The sequence below is a fragment of the Mus musculus genome, chromosome 6 (genome assembly GCF_000001635.26).
Source record: "Mus musculus strain C57BL/6J chromosome 6, GRCm38.p6 C57BL/6J".
Lineage (NCBI taxonomy): Eukaryota > Metazoa > Chordata > Mammalia > Rodentia > Muridae > Mus > Mus musculus.
The window spans coordinates 65,795,098-65,808,304 of record NC_000072.6 but is presented as its reverse complement, the minus strand read 5'-3'; the positions used below and the strand labels follow the sequence as shown (position 1 = coordinate 65,808,304).

The following is a 13,207-nucleotide window of genomic DNA, read 5'->3' as shown; positions in this document are numbered from 1 at the left end:
TTTTTTAGATGTAAGCAAAGAATACCATACTTCAACCCACACTAAGATATGAAAGAGCAGAATCCAGTCCTGTCTCTATTAATACTGATACTTCATAAATAATTCAATCCATAAATATACCCTTCAGTTTAGAAACTGGGGCCACAAAGAACTCCAAAATCCACCAAATGTAATTACCCAAACCTTTCCAGAATTCCAACATCCCATCCCTTATCTACATACAGCCCCTGACCTTGTTCCCTGCTCAGTACCTAGTCCACTTCACAGAAAATCCTGGACCAAGGAACTCACATTTAAGTAAATATTAGCCATCAAATACAGGATACCCATGCTATACTCCACAAACCCAAGAAGACCCAAGAAGGCTGGACAGAAGGGAGGTCACAAACAAGGATGCCTGAGCCTCACTTGGAAGTGGGAATGGAAAGGTTATGGAAGGCAGAAGGAGGGAGGGAACTGGGTGGAAGAGGGGATTAGGAGAGGAGTGGGTGGTGATAAATAGGGAAGATGGCCAGATGGCCATGAGAATGAACAGAAATCCACAACTGCTAGGGGTGGAGGAAGATAGGGGACATTTCCAGTAAGACACAGAGAACTGAGATGGGGGAGGTGCCCCCCCCAAAAAAATCAATGAGGATATCCTTACAATGACTCACAGCACTGAGATATGGAGCCTGGGAAAGCTGCCTCCTATGGCCAAGGCAGGAACCCTGATGTAGGCACAGGGGATGGAGCAGAGACTGAAGAAATGATACAGCTAGCTTTCTTAAGACTGGCCAATTTTGTTTAAAAAAAAGAAATTAATGACCCAGATATCAGAAAGCAATTTTAAGAGAACAATACTCCATTCCCAAGTGGTGGAGTGGGTGTTTTTTGGTGATTCAAGTGGGTGAGTTGTTAATGATGTTGGTCAAGAAGGAAACAAAGTAAGAGAGGTTAGATTCACTCTCTTTCTTTTTCCTATCCTTCTTTCTCTCCTGTCTAATGGTAGGAGAAATGGTAATGGGGGGTGAAAGGTGATGAAAAGAAAAAGGGGGATATAGGAATCTGAGATAAAAGAATAGATTACTGAATATCCTTTTAGACCAAAGAACATCAACAAACCAAATACTTTACATATGTATGGACTTTGTATATAGATACAAATTTAAGGTTACATTTTGCTACAACATTGTGATTGTGTGTGTGTGTGTGTGTGTGTGTGTGTGTGTGTGTGTGTGTGTAGGATACGTACAGATTAAAGGACAACTTAAAGAAGCAGGTTCTCTCCTTCTCCCATGTAGGTCCCAGGGATGGAACCCAGCTAATTAGACTTGGAAGCTGTAACTGCAGCCTCTTCCACCAAGGACCCAATTCTCCATTAATGACTTGGAGGCTCTTTATGTATGAATAAGTGCCTAAGCCATAAGTTTGAGTTTGTTCTCCAATTAGCTGTACCTAAATCACTTTCTATCATAATTTGTATTGCCAACCTAAAAAAAGATAACTTGTATTATCTTTTTAGATTTTAAGACATTTTCTTAAATACTAAACAACTTAAGCTTAACTGTGAGATTCTAGCGTTCTAATCCTCAGCCTCATTAGAGAACTGAGAAGGCATAAATACTACCTGAGTTGTAGAAAGTCCAGAGCAAGCAGCTTCCAAACTATACAAATGACAGGGGTTGCTGGCTGCCTGGATCATCACTCAAGGGTTCTCTGAGTCCTTGGAGCATCATTGTCAGCCTTCTGGCCCAGAATATTTAACAGACTTTTTATGAAGAAGGAATTTTGAAGGACTTGCCTACCTTGTCCTTGCAAAGCTTGGCAGTTGACTTCCCTGCATCCCATTTGTCCAGTTTGGGCAGAATACTGTCAAGAGTTTAAGAAAGGGCAGTTCCTTGCCAAGACGCTAGCTTGCCACATGGAAGTGACTCCATATGGAGGCTCTTCAGTGCTAATCATCTTTTTTGTAGAATGGGTGCCACACACACACACACACACACACATGAGTTTAATAAAAAACTAAGAAGATAATTTACAGATGACCTCCTCATAGTTCTATTGCTATCCAAAATTATTATAAGAAAACTTATAAATGCAGAAAACCTGGCCTTCCCCATTCTCTGCTACTGTCTCAAGGCATGACCACTGACACATACAATTGTTCCTATGATAATGTGACACCAGCCATTTCCTCACCAGAGACGAAAGCAATAGCATTCAGTCGTGAGTTTAAAATCCTCCAACTGTAAGCCAAATGAACCTTTCTTGCTATAAAGTTAGCTGTCTTCAGTGCTCGCTGGGGTAGTACTGTAGCATTGAATAAGTTTCCCATATTCTCTGCCATTTCAATACTTGGTCTTGAATATGTGGAGCTTGTTGGGGATGCTTGAGTTCTGTGTCCATGTTGGAGAGGAACATTGAGAGCTTAAAGACTACTCTCTCTCTCTCTCTCTCTCTCTCTCTCTCTCTCTCTCTCTCTCTCTCTCATGCAAGAGGTTTTAAGATGTGAGAGATCTTTTCAGCTTGTTGCTCCAGCCACCATACCTGATTGCTGCCAGCTACTATGACCGTTTGCTGGCATGCTTCCCTGCTAAGATGGTAATGGAATCTTGTCTTGTCGTATCTTATCTCATCTAGTTTCATAAACTCAAATACACCCTTCCTTTGACTTTATTGTTTTATTTTATCATAGCAATTGAGACACTTTGCTGCACAATGGTGCTGCAACCATAAGCACAAATAGACCATTCCTTCTACAAGCTACTTTGGCTATGGTGTTTTCTCAAAGTAATAGAAAAATAATGAATACAAGAAGAAAACTAGAATATCCTCCTAGTATCACGTTTTCTTAAGGCCATGCTCTTTTGTAATATATAACTAGAAATCTAAAAGAGCACTTGGAAAATCTGTTAGCCATTAATTTTTTAAGTTCTTTTGTTTTTACTTCTGTTTAAAACAAACAAACAAAAAACCCACTAAAACTGATATGAATCCCTCAATTTTACTATACTACTAAAGTGCTACTTCCATAAATGCATACATTCATCTGTCAGAGGACTTTTTAAGGATCTGAAATGCTTTCTCAAGAGTTTTTCTTATGGAAAATTCTTATGGAAAATCAACTAAAGTTTTACCATAATGCCTTTATGTGCTTAGGAAATTACTCAGATAAATTGTATGTCATGTAGCATAGGAACATGAAAATAAAATCCTCCACGGTATCTGACAGCAGTAAGACTAAGTCACTACCAAAGGAAAAGTGAGATTGGTAGAAACTGAACTTCGTCCGCAAACTGGTTATCGAACATCCCTACACTGGGATCAACAACTGAGTGTCTTCTTTCACATCATGGACTTTATTATTTAACAAGTTGAAGTTGCTTATAATTGTGAACAACTGCATCTGTCAGATAAAATTTCTGCCATGCTTTAGCAGGATCAGACCACAATGATCACAGGTATACTCCACAAATAAAGTAATCTGTTTTGTTTATTTTGATCCTATGTGAGGTTTGGTTGAATGGCCAAGAGTTGGCTGATATACTTAGATAGGAGCCAATGTGGAAGAAAGGAAAACAGATAGCCACAGTCTACTACAAACCTTCCAAAAGGAACTAATATTCCCTAGCCTGCCTCTCTAGCTGAAAGGCCAGAGTCAGGAGGGAGGCCCTACATGACAACATTTGTGTCACTGGCTCTAGCATTCTCAAGGCTTCATAGGTGGTATTTTTCCACTAATGTCTCCACTAAGTGGTTCCATTTGGAACCGAAAACTGTTACCATCTGCAAAAGAAAAACATTTCATAAAGAACCTTCTTTGCTCCAAACACCTAAAAGGATTTCTATAAACAATAAAAACATAAAAGATTTCAAACAGTTGAAAACATTTTTTTTTTTTGCAAAAACTAAAACATATTGTAAAACTGGTACTGAATGAAGTTCCCAACAGCAGAGTAGCTGTAACCAATAGAAAACAACCATGAAAGAAAAAACATACAAATAAAATGTCTACTTCAATATCCAACCAGGAGCATCTTTATAGACTGAGATTCAGTTCAATCTCCTCTTCATGAAAAAGGAAACAAAGATGTCTACAACATAGGCAAGCAAATAAGACAATCAATAAGTTGTTTGTTTGTTTTTTAACTGCCAAATCACATATTTTCTAAGAATGCTAAATTAAAATCACAGGTTATATATGTATTCAATGTCTTTACTAAATATTGACTATGAAATAAACATGTATTCAAGTATATTTATGTTTTAGTATATACTGAGTAAATATCATAGCTAGATAAGAAAACAAGATGTCTCTTCAGGTTTGGAAACTGAGTCCATCCTGTCATCCCATCTCTGACCAAGTGCCCTTTCATTAAAGGTATCACCATTTTGGTTATTTGTTCTATTGCTATGATCAAATCTCCTGCCAAAAGCAACTGTTTGTTGCTTTTGTTTTGGCTCCTAGTTCAAGGTTCTATCTAGACCATATGAGCCTGTGTGTCAGGAAGCAAAGGAATGGCTTTGTTCACTGTCCTTTCCATGACTCACAGGGCCAAGCCCAGGCATATGTGTCACTCACTATTAGAATGAGTCTTCCCACCTTTATTAACAGTCAACACAATCCTTCAGCAGCAGGTCCAGAGGATAACCTAATCTAGAGAACCCTGAAAGCTTGCCTTCAGCATTACTCAGGTCCTTCAAGCTAACAATCATCACTAAAGATCACAACCACATTATTCCCAGAACACACTCAAAACGAACATCGCAAAGTCACTCTTAATTCTTGTCTTTCAACACAGCAGCAGCAGCAAACCCTCTCCGTGTTGGTTACTTCCAATCACATCTCACTGACTCCATCCCCAAAACCCAAGTCCTAAGCATGAGGAAATCAATACTGGACCACAGGAGTCAGGATATGGCTCCCTCACCTCACTCAGGATAGGGCTGTTCCTACCTCACGGCAGCCTGTGTTTCAAAGGCAGTCACTTCCTGCAGCATGCATCAGACTACACTATTCTACAACTTAAACTTCCTTATGACTCCTTTCTCCAGCAGAAGAAACCTTGCAATCTGAAACGTCATTACATCTTTAACCCTCTATAGAAACATACAGAGAGAATTGAGCTGGGACAGGCTACAAATCTAAAATTTTAACATAGCTGATAAAAAGGGATTGTGTATCTTCCAAAACACATCTCAGAGACATTAAAATCAACTAATTATGCTTGTTTACACAGAGACAGAATGTGGCCTTGCATTTAACAGTACTGGCATCCTCTATCATCCGTAAAGCTAACCACAGTACCTCATAAAACCACCAAACACTTCAGGCACAACAGGACATTCGTTAAGAAGGATTTTTCTCCATTACTCTTCCAGGCAAGTAAACCCACTTTTCTCATGCTTTGGTTTTTATTTGGTTAGTTGGTTGGTTGGTTGGCTGGTTGGTTGGTTTTGTTTTACATAATTTTAAAACTTGCTTAATTAACCTTTAAACCTGGTTGCAAATCTCATCCTTTGAACAAAATAACTTTAAAATACACATAGCCACTATGGAGGCACGTAAGAATGTCCTCTTTCTGAAAGCCCACGAATCAGTCTACATTATGTACCCTGCCTTATCTTAACAAAGCCTCCGTGCTTCCCTCTGTCTTGACATTCTTTTCTGAGGCATAGCCAAGGCGCTGTTTTATCTATCGGAGGTCCTGAAGAGTGAGAGACACAACACCAAACCTCTCTCCCTTCTCTGACCGCCATCCATCCAGTCGTAGCCTGAGACTGAGTCTCCAAGGAGATTGGTCAGAAACGCATCCAGAATCCACATTGTAGACCTAATTCTTGCCACAAGTGGATCTAATATCAAAATGTAAGAAACACCATAGTGTCCCTACTCTTGGCTGAGGTCTCAGTCACATACTCTGTGTAAATTATCTGGAGACATAAACTTCAGAGTTATTACCCACTCATTAATAATGTAGAGATTTTTCTCTTCATGTGGCTCCTGTGTGTTCTTGATGGAGTAGAATCAATGACAGAGAGATGTAAGGACCATCCAGTGTAAAGAGATGTATGGACTAGAAGCTGAGAATGAAATTCCAAAAGCAGTCTACAATAACTACTATCAATAGCTTTTTGAAAAGCCATCAGTTACAGCATAGGGCTCACTCACATCACTAGTGAGCACTGTTATTCTCAATGTCATATCTACAGGAAATCTACAATCTACACAAAAGTATTCATAAACCTCAAATATTTAAACAGGAATATTTTGAAAACATTTATATAATAATTATAATAATAATAACAATAATATTTACTCTTTTCTTCAGACTAAACTGAGTACCATTCCAGCAGTTTAACCTGCCATATCTTATCATATGAGAATATCTAGTGGACGGTAATGATTAATGATTCTGGCAATCCCAATCACCTTGAGCTTAAGAAAAAGGTTTTCTTCACTGCTCCTCCAGTCAATGAATTTAGGAAAGTAAAGAATGTTAAATTGTAAGTGTCCTTACTGAAAGGCAGTGACTCTTCAATTGGAGCCACAGTTAAACACAGTGAAAACTTTCCACTTCTGTCTCCATTTTGTCTGTACTTCTCTTGACCCTGCATGGCCACGGAAATCACTGGGATGTCTGTCTACCTACCCTGTCTCTTTCCCATTTTAGGCTGAAGGCACAGTCCTAAACCTGCAGTCATCTTAGATGCCAAAAACAGATCACCTTAAGGTGAAAATAAACATCTATGCTAGGCAGACGTCATGCTGGTGTGGATTGTAGTAAAGGATTGGGTTCTCTCATGGATGACATGATTGACAGTTTAATGATTTATTGCACTACTTTGCAAGACCCAGGAAGAGACAATGGTGGGCAAAACCACACTGTGAGCAAGACTGCTTACCTATGGGTACTTCATACTACTGCCTCTATTCTTCCTCTGTCTAAATCTAAAGTTCCTATCAGTGAATGAATGCCTGGCACCCCTTTATAGTCTTCTCTTACCAATGTGCTGATAAAACCTCCCTCTGCTTTTACCATTACTTGTCTCTGTAATTGGTATCTGGGAATGAGAAGCCTGGCTAGCTTGGGACTGCTAGCAAGATGCAGGGTTTGTCCACCTCTGGCGCCTGCCTCAGTTTCCAACAAGTAAAAAAGATTGCTTCTCAGTACTTTGCTATCCCAACTTTGTTTTACAACTGGAGAGAGGTGCTGTTTCAAAATCAAAGTTTAAGGTCTATTTGCTTTGTTTCTAACATTCCTTGGGTTGACACATACTTTTTCTTTAAGTTTGATGATATAATAACAAAAAATTGATCTGAATCTAAGTAAAAGAGTTTTTTCATGGTAATAACACTAAAATTTGGATATTTCATTGAAATCCAGTTTTTACTTGATTCTTAGAATCTGAACGTGAGTTCTTAATTGTCTATACAATGGATTCCTTCTCAAGAGGGGCCACCCAAAGTTATAGATCTGGACATGACATCTGCTCTGTGCAGATGGAATCACCACTGGACACTCAGCTGTACTGTGAGTTGTTCAACAGCTGAAGGGCAAACAATGAGCATAGCGAGCATGGGAAGTGAGAAGAGAGGGACACACTGAGACCTCTGTCATCTCAGCACAGAGGCAAAGCTTAAGAGGAAATGGTGCTACTGGAAGAGTTAGAGCCAAATATCAAGTTTTAAGAACACTTGGACATAACAGAATAATTTTGACACAAAATGAGGCAGGACTAGATTTTTTTTCTTTCCTTGTTCTTTTTTCTTTTCTTTTCTTTTTTTGAGAAGAAGGGAAACCCATAGCCTGCAGAGAATATCTATATGAAAGATTCACACAGGAGATACTACAGTGCCTACTTCAGAACATCTGCAAATGGTCAAGGGCAAGTGGCCAGTGAATGCACAAGCTGTGTCAAGGTATGTGCTAGAGAGAGAGAACTGAACTGTGAGGTGAAATGTTTAAGAAAGTATCAGAGGACTGAATGATGCAGGGTTCGAAACAAAGCATTGCTGGGAGTTTTGGCAATAGTACATGGGCGTATTTTAGTCTTAAAGGTGAGTGTAAAGCCTAGGAAATGTAACATCCTCCTGGATAGATTTTAAAATAATGTGGGAGATGCTGTTATTTAGAGGTTATAGTCTTCCATGTCCCCACAGCTCCCTGAGCTGAGAGCAAAAGGGAGGACTCACCTCCTCAGCACAAAATTCTTAGGAAATTACAGGTTCAACTTCTGAATGCCTTGCCATTCTGATGAGGAGTCCTCTGTATCTTAAGCCTCTGCCAAAGAAAGTTCACCCGAAGAACCCCTTCCCATTTTCCAAGGTTTATATAGTCCCTTTTCAGCTTGAATAAAGAACACAAGCTGTTTTGTTGAATACCATCTGAGAGAGTTGACTATCCTCTGCTAACCCCCCCCCCCCCCGCCATTCCCGACTTTGATACATCCTTCCCCACCTGGTGTACAGCAATGCCTGGACACCCCAAGGGAAGAAGCGGTAAACAGAACCACAAAATAAGAGTAAAAATCTGAAGTTATCAAAAAGCATTACAGACAGACAGAAGTTCAAATCCCCATGGTGAGTACATGATAACGCTGACATTCTATGAAATGCACAGAAGCAGTGGCATCATGAAAGGAAGGAAGAGCTCCCAGCCATGGCTGCACTCCCACTAGCTCACACGATCCCTTTGTGACCTGACCATGCTGCCAGAAGCTGACATGTATCAGTAGGCACAGTGGCTAATGCCTCCAATGCTTTCATATAAACTGGCCATCAGGAGCTCCTGGCTTGTCCAGGAGAATCACTGTCACCATTAACACAATACAAATATGAACTGTGCCTCAGGCTGTCTTGTTGGACATTGTTTTCAGATACTATCACCAGCACCTGTCTCATGTGGAATAGCTACAATCAGAGTAGGATTATTCATTGAGGAACAGCACAGTTGTAAATGATGGAGAGAGAGGGCATATTAGACATATTCTCAATAACTGGTGGATTTGACCCCCAGAGCAAGGTATTGTTACCTCCTTTGAAACTAATTACGAGTTCCTGGAAGGACCCAGTTGGAAAGCTAGTCATTCTCCTTTCTGCTCTTTCTGGATCCTGGTGCTGCCAACACTAAATGAGTAAAGGGGTCTACCAAGGATAACTGCACACTATGAAGCAGCTTATCTACCATAATAATGGGGACGATTAGACCAGAGAGATCAGGAAATCTATGCACTCAAAAGGTGTTCTCTGTATTTTTGTTTGATTGCTTGTTTTGTTTTGTTTTTAAATATTCCCTCAGAAGACTGACCACTGACAAACTTGATTCCCTCTGCCAACCGTACAACTGGACGATGCAGAAACCAGATGACAATAAATGAACATCAGATGAAGGAGAGGAAAAGATGGGAGGGTAGAATACATAAGAAGGAAGCGAAGGGGAGGGTTAGGGAAAGGAGGGAAGAGAAGGGAAAAAAGAAAAGACAAAAGAAGAAAAGAGGGAGGAAAGGGGAGGGAAGGGAAAAGGTGGAGTTTGAACAGGGTACCATCCATGCCTACATAAGGACAATCTCAGAAGCCATGTGTTATTAATCCCAGTGACAAGTGTGGGATATCTCCATATGAGTTACTGGAGAGAAAGTCTCATGGGTTCCCAAAAGAGCCTGCTGATACATGTTGGTTACACAGTTCAGCAAACAAGGCTGGAATTATACTGGCAGCTGCCTTGCAGCTGGTTAGACTTCGTGGTGACAGCAGTTGCTGTGGTGGCTGTTAGGGAGAAGGCAGCACTGGTCTTTCTCGGCTCTAAGCATAGTATATTGTAATACCAACTTCCCAAACAAACGGGGCCTATTGCTATTATAGTGGCATAACTGTTATGGGTATAACCAACTGACTTCTGATTGGATCAGTGGCCTGCTCCACAGGAAGTAATTCAACACCAGTACTATGAAGCTAGTCAAAGACTCAGATTTGGGGAGATTACATGCACTAGAGATGAAACTACTTCTTTTGTTTACTAAATGGACATGTCAAGATACCTTCTAAGTACTTAGGTTTATGCCCTACACTAACGAAGATCCCAGGCTCAATCAAATACACTTGTATTTGCAGTGAACAGCAGTTAATGCAGAGTTGTAGCTGTTCAAGACAGCTAAAAAGAAATGACTGCAGAATGTTCAGCCTTATATGGGATATGTAAATCAGTTCCCAAGGCACATCAGTAAAAGGGAGCAGAAGGAATATAGCCGATGGGAAATGGGCAATGAAATTCTGCCCTAGGGGTATGTAAAGACTGTGGAAGTCATGAATTCACAGCAGCTACAGTGCATAGAGTTTGCACAAGACAGCCCATCAAAATTCAGTGATATATAGAAGAGAGGCGCATGGGCTGATGCCTATCTGGGAGAGTTAATAGTTGGTAAGATCTGTCAGGTGAGAGAAGTCATTGTGTAGGTTATATAGCCACTGGCTAGCTATTTAGTGCATAGTTCCAAGACCCATTCCCACACAGGCAGCCCTGGGTAAACATATGAAGGTATGTATTACAATCTATTCAAGTTTGTCCCTGACTAGATCACAAATAAATGAGACTCAGACTATGGTTATTTTATTTGGCTTTGACAATTACTAAAGGGTCACAATTACTAATCTACTCCTGGAACTGCAGGCCTGGCTACCACCCCAGAGGTGTACCCCAGATACTTGCTGTTTCTCTTGGACATGACCTCATGGTTCCGCTCCCCTGATTGCAGCTTTCTCCCTCTCTAGTTCTTCCTTCTCCCTTCAGGTTCACTACTGCTAATCCCTCCAACAATTGGCTGTAGTCAATGTTATTTAACAATAGTTTTAAATCAGGGAACAACGTTTGCACAACAAAAGCTTGTAAACAATAGAAGATACTCCTAGGCCAATACCTTGAAGTATAGAATTTAGCATTACAATATATAGCAACAGACCAAACTTTAAAAAAGGTGGAATGGGAACTTGGAGGGAGAAGGGAGAACAGGTTTAGAAGGGGGATAAATGAGAGTAGAGGACCAAAAACTGTCAACAAATAAATTAATAATAATAAAGAGAGAAGGAAAGGAAAAGAAGGGAAAGAAAGGACTAAATACAGCAAATATTCTGGAAGAAGGGCTAAGCTTGAAACAGGTAGCTGTATCCTTTAGACCTTACAAACTGTAACTCATTCAAAGCATTAATATTAGGTACAAAGTAAAATAAAGATAATACACCAGTCATCATGGGACTCTAACATCACCAAGAATAAAAGTACATAAAGTTCTGTAAGCAGCAGAGTAAGAACAGTGGAGATGCTACTGTGTGAAACTAAAATAGTGAAGACATCAAAGGGCCATAGGAGCCAACAAACTGCTGCCAAAATACCATATATAAAGCAGAAGCATGGCATGCACTTAGTGAGAAGGCGAGGCTGACTCCATGACAGGCTTCAAATGGGCAATTCAGGACTGGGCAAGCCCAGGCAAGCCCAGGCCTCAGAAGCTGCCCCACACCTGGCCCGAGGCAAGAACAATGGGTCAGCAGCACTTTCCAGACTTCCTCAGCAACAGTTTCCAGACCTCAGTTTCCAACCTTCATGCCCCAATAAAGAGATGGAGTAAGATGAAGGTCACCTACCACAGATTCTCCTAGTACGTTTTAAACCAGGCCTTTAAGCTGACTTGCTTGTCTATCATGGTAATGGGAAACCCCAGGATGCTGGGCTTCTGCAGAATAGAACACTACTTGAGTCCAGGGTGTCATTCTTCAGCAATCATAGACCCTTACAATAGCTTCTCAAAAATTTTCTTTTCTGAGTAAAATTAGTCCCTATCTGCTTTAAAATGCCCTACCTGTATAAAACATTGTTTTATAACAAAAGTTTCCAAACAAAAAATATCAAAAGCCATTAGCAACTTGTTAAATATTGTATGGGTTTTTTTTTGGGGGGCGGGGGGGGGGGAAGGAGTTCATTTGTCACATTTAATTTCTGAAAACGTTATGGCAAAAGAATGAACTGCTTAGAAAATTAAGACCCTACAGAAACATGTTATAAGCCATAAAAACATTTTAGGTTCATAAAAATAAGCAATTAAAACAGCATGCTAAAATAAGACAGTATTAATAACATTTTCCACTTGAATTACAGTGTAGGCTGTTGCTAGGTTTTGCTCCCCACTCCTGTGTTGCAAAAACCTTTTGGAATCCTTCTTTCATTTAACTGCATTCCTCACCAACAGTGTCAGTAACAGTGGGATGCATATATGTATATTTTGCTTGCAGACAACATGCTGTGATAAATTTATATGTCAGCCAGCTAAGTTGCCATATTAAGTGAATGAACCAAACCCTAACATGACATTCTGTACAATAAGTTCACTTTAAATCAAAGAGATTACTTAAAGAGTGGAACTCTTACTTAACTGGTCTATTTGTTTAAGAGTAGAATCTCAGGTTTCCAAAAGCAGATCTGCCTCAAGACTACAGCATTAGCCTTCATCTGAACTTCGAGCCCATGGACCTCACCTCTATGTTAGTCACTATTCTATTGCTGTGCTATCACACCGTGACCAAAGCAATTTGCAGAAGGAAGTGTTTAGGGGGGCTTGCAGTTCCAGAGGGAAAAGGGTTCACCATGGCAGGAAATGCTGGCAGCAGATGGCAGACACAGACACTGGAACAGCAAACAGGGTGCAAAGAGAGTGAACTGGAAATGGCTATAGCTTTTAAAACTTCAAAGCCCACACCAAATGACACACTTCCTCCAGCAAGGAACCCACCCAAACAGTAGCACCAACTGGGGACCAAATATTCAAACATCTGGTACCATGGGTGACATTCTCATCAAACCACCTCTACACATTTAGGTCCCGTGAGTGCATGATGTAAACTTTGAAATAAGTCTCTTTTAATATGTTCTAAGCCAGCCTGAGATGCACGAGATTCTGTCGCAAAAGGAAACCTACAAAACAAAAATACATTTTCTGACTTATAACTTTCAAGCCATCTACACATGCCTCATCGCCTGCCCAACTAATGGATTTCTTGCTGCTGGCATCTTCAAATACCCCTTTCAACTGTCTCCAAGACTCTGATTCCCTTGTCCTGATATTCAGGCCCCTGTTCTAACAACTAGAGGCCACAAAAGTAATTAAAACTAGGATGTGAAATCTGTATAATAACACACACTCACATATGCAAATCCCACAGAAGAGAAACTTC

At 40.3% G+C, this 13,207-nt stretch overlaps 1 protein-coding gene across 8 annotated transcripts in view; it reads right to left on the bottom strand.

Annotated features, from left to right (window-relative positions):
* Prdm5 (PR domain containing 5) overlaps positions 1 to 13,207 on the bottom strand; it is a 159,967-nt gene that overhangs the window by 129,318 nt on the left and 17,442 nt on the right. The gene's annotated exons all lie outside the window — the stretch shown is intronic.